Source organism: Mus pahari, chromosome 9 (genome assembly GCF_900095145.1).
Source record: "Mus pahari chromosome 9, PAHARI_EIJ_v1.1, whole genome shotgun sequence".
Taxonomy (NCBI): domain Eukaryota; kingdom Metazoa; phylum Chordata; class Mammalia; order Rodentia; family Muridae; genus Mus; species Mus pahari.
Genome location: NC_034598.1, coordinates 55028497 through 55032853, shown reverse-complemented (window position 1 = coordinate 55032853; position 4357 = coordinate 55028497).

The following is a 4357-nucleotide window of genomic DNA, read 5'->3' as shown; positions in this document are numbered from 1 at the left end:
TCCGCCTGCCTCTGCCTCCCCAGTGCTGGGATTAAAGGATTAATGCGCCACCACGCCCGGCCTGCAGCAAGCACTCTTAATTGCTGAGGCATCTCTCAAGGACCCACTGTTCCCTTTTTCTGGTTTTGCCGAGTCTCACTGTGTCTCCTTGGCTGGCCTGGAGCTTGGTTTGTAGACCAAACCACTTTCCTTTGCCTCCAGTGTGCTAGATTTAAAGGCATTTGCCACCACACCCAGAATTTTAACCAAGATGTTCTAAACTGTTTCCTGAGCTGGTGACAACGCCGTTAACCTCTGGCGGCTCCAGGTCGCCTGTGATAGTGTCATCTCACCGATTCGTCTCGTAGACTCGTTGGTGTATTTTGAGACTCTTGCTCCTTCCTTGATTGTTCAGAAGAGAGGACTTACCTTCTCTTCTTGTTTGGCTCTTCCGAAGTGAGACGCTTGTTCATCAGCCTATGGTGGCGACATTAAGAAGTTAGGTCACAGGGCAGACTCTTGCAGGGGACACTGGAACCTTGGCTTTCCTTTCTGCTTTGAATGGCGATGAACTGAGAAACTTAACTTTAATTTTCTGGCCTCAAAGCAATGGAACCAACCAACCATGGACTGAAATCTCTGAAGCTGTGGTGAACCCAAATGAGTTACTTCTTCCTTCCCAGTTGATTTCGGGTATTTTCACACGGTCAGAAGAGTGACCAGAACACCTTGCTTGTGCCACCTAGAAGGATAAACAGGGACTGTGTGGAATGTGGGAGGGTAGGGACCCATGTACATCTTGAGTTTATATTGAAAGTTTATGTCATTTCTCCATTATCCACCAGCACAACCTTTTCTGTTGTAATTTCAGGGTTCATTGAGACCCCTCAAGGGGCCTCTGGGATAAATCCCCCCCCCCGTTGTGGGAGAAGCTCTAGGGGGTGCTGTTGAGGCACAATAAATCCTCGTTAATCTTTGTTGTGGCCACACTGGGTGGGGGGTTGACTTCAGTGCTCCTTTCCTAAAGCCACTTGGTTGCCCTTCTTCATGCTCATCCCCTGGGACTCCTGGATCCTTCCCTCTCAGTGTTAGGTCCTGCACATGTCCTCTTTAACCTTTTTATTTTAAAAATGATGTGTATGAGTGAGTGGGACCGTGCAGGCACTTGTGGATTCCATAGCAGGGGCGGATCTGATGCCCTGAAGTTCCAGACCCCAGGTGTCCAGTCACCTTCCATAGGAGCTGGGTACTGAACTCAAGTCCTCTGCAAGAGTAGAACATCTCATCCTTCACCTCTGAGCCATCACGCCACGCCCATCTGGATTTTTTTAAATCAGTTCAGCTTTGTTAGAAATGTTGTCTTTTCTTTGCTCTTTTGCTTTCTATTTGAATTTCAGCCACAATTTTTAAAGATATTTTCTTTATTTACATTTCAAATGTCCCTTTTCCTAGTTTTTCCCTCCGAAAATCCCCTATCCCCTCCCTGGCCCTGGCATTCCTCTATACTGGGGCATGGAACCTTCGAAGGACCAAGAGCCTCTCCTCCCATTGATGACCGACTAGGCCATCCTCTTTTCAGCCACTTTTCTTTTCTTTTTTTTTTTCTTTTTTTTTTTTTTTTTGGTTTTTCTGAGTCAGGGTTTCTCCGTGTAGCCCTGGCTGTCCTGGAACTCACTCTGTAGACCAGGCTGGCCTCGAACTAAGAAATCTGCCTGCCTCTGCCTCCCGAGTGCTGGGATTAAAGGCGTGCATCACCACCATCCGACTTCAGCCACATTTCTTACCTTGATCAATTTATAGAGATATTTTTATTACAATAAAAATTTGGTTTTAAGATTCACATATTACAAAATAAAACACTAAGGTACAGCTCTGACAAGATTCATCCTCAAGGATGCTAAAGTGACCTGTCGTGCTAATTCCCTGCCTCCTAAAACTGTTTCCAGAGACTTATTCCCAAAACAACTTCAAGAATAGCTGCTGATTCCCAATGAACTTGGTTCATCCAACCTTTCAGACAGATCCAGTCAAAACTTCAATCAAAACTTCAGTTAAGCCCTAAACTTCCTAAACACACAGAGACTAGATAACAAGTGCTAAAGAACCTTACATTTCAGGAGCTGACTCTCAAAGCTGAGTTTGTAGCTCGAGCACCCTGATGTCACACACACTACACGTGATGACGTCACACACTACACGTGATTTCTCATTTTGTCGGTAGGTCACCAGCTTTCTTGGAAATTGCCCAAGGATTGTAGATTGAAAACCACTAATATTCAGATCTTATTTCTTAAACACCTTCATATATTAAAGCCTCTGTCCCCTTAGATGCCGTGGCTCCTCTTTGTCTTTGCTTTCTCTTGTCTCCATTGGAAGAACTGTTTCACCATCTGCTTCGAGCCAATACCATGGCACTGGGCTTTGCACTCTGCACCGGGGTCACTGGGGTAAAAGGGGGCGGCATCCACAGAGGACTCCGGCCTTCTAAAGTATTCATGGTCCCGAGGTGCTCTTGTGAGGTGTAGTGGCTATTCCTGGTTGTCAACTTGACTATATTTGAAATGAACTACAATCCAGAATTGGAAGGCTCACCAGTGAGCCTAATCTGGAGACTGGGAGATAGAAGTTTCTGATCTGGATCTTGGTATGGAGATCTTGAGACACAGTGGTGATTGAATCCAGAAGATTAAGACAGGGAGATCTCCNAGTCCAAGNTCATCTGGGATTAAAGGTGTGGTGGCACACACCNTTAATCNGGGCTACACCTTCTGCTGGGGACCATATAAGGATATTGGAAGAAGGGAGTCGGGCTCTCGCTCTTTTGCCTTCTTGCCGTGTGGGACTCAGCAACTGCTAGATCCTTGGACTTCCATTCACAGCTACTACTGAACCATTGTTGGGATTTGGACTGCAGACTGTAAGTCATCAATAAATTCCTTTACTATATAGAGACTCTCTGCAAGTTCTGTGACTCTAGAGAACCCTGACTAATACATGAGGTCTTCTAACACATGACTTATGACTCACAAGAAAGGAAGACAAGGGAGGGGACAGAGAGGCTGAGTGGGGAATGTCTGGGAAGTTGGCCCAGCAGTGTAGATATTAGCCAAAAGGAGTGCTTGGCTGTTTCTCTTAGCACTCTTCCTTTCTTCTGACTCAAAAAGCTTCCACAGAAGGGAAGGTGGCTATATACAGGCCCCACAGTCAAGATTCAGGATGACAACCTTCTGACGTATGGCAATTACACGGTGGTAAGCAACTTGGTCACTGTTTCTTACATTGGTGGAAATCCCACAGTACCGTCTGGATTTTTCAACAAAGGCTTTGATGGTGGGTGTCACCCTGGGGTTATGATAAAGACAGGAGAGATACATGTGGACTTTAGTGCATCTCAGCTTATTTACACCTGATCAGACCCTCTACACATTGAAGACCCCTAATGTGAAGTCACTTTAGGACAGTGGTTCACAACCAGTGGGTCCTGACTCCCTTGTGGGTCACATATCAGATATCCTGAATACCATATATTTACATTATGATTCACTATAGTAGCAAAATTGCAGTTAGGAAGTGGCAACAAAATAATTGTATGGTTGGGGTGGTCACCACCTCATCAGGAGCTGTACTAAAGGGTCACAACATCAGGAAGGTTGAGAATCACTGCCCTAGGAGGAGACACAACTGGGTAAGTGTTGAGCTGCAGGAATCTGGCTTCACCACTCTGGCCGTTTAACCCTTCAGATGTCTCTTTCTCTTTCTCCCTCCTCTGTCCTTCCCTGTCCCCTGTCCCCTGTTCCCAAGCATGGTAAGAGTGTACCTTACACATTGATCTACAGGGAGTGATAAGGTTCCTTCTAAATCGAAAACCCCATGTAGCAGACAGAACCACAGTAGGACTATCTCCCTACCATATGGAAATCAGGCCTGTACCTTTGTGGGTCCTGCACTCCGAAGCCCCTTTATTGGCAGAGATGTCACCTCTGTGAGGCAGTGACACGCTCTGAGTTTTCAGTTCAGGCTTGTCCCAGCCTTTCTGGGCACATATAAGTCACGGGCTTTTATTGAGTTGAGAAAATGAGTCTGACAGCCAAGTGGTAATTGTTACCAGCTATGACAGTGAATACTTGTGTAGAGCCTTTCTTTTTTCTAAGTGGCTGGGGAGAGAGCACATGGCCTGTTAATATTCATCTCTCTGCCCGTGGGATTCCTCTTCTGCGACAAAGTTCCCTTGAATGATCCACTTCAGTAGCTCCCGAGCTTTCTGATGCTATAAAAACTCCTAGATCCTTACGTGTCTTGAGTGACATCTGTTCTCTGTCTTGGTACTAGCTGTGGCTCAGTTCCATTCCTGTGACAGAGTGGAAACAGAATTGGCGCT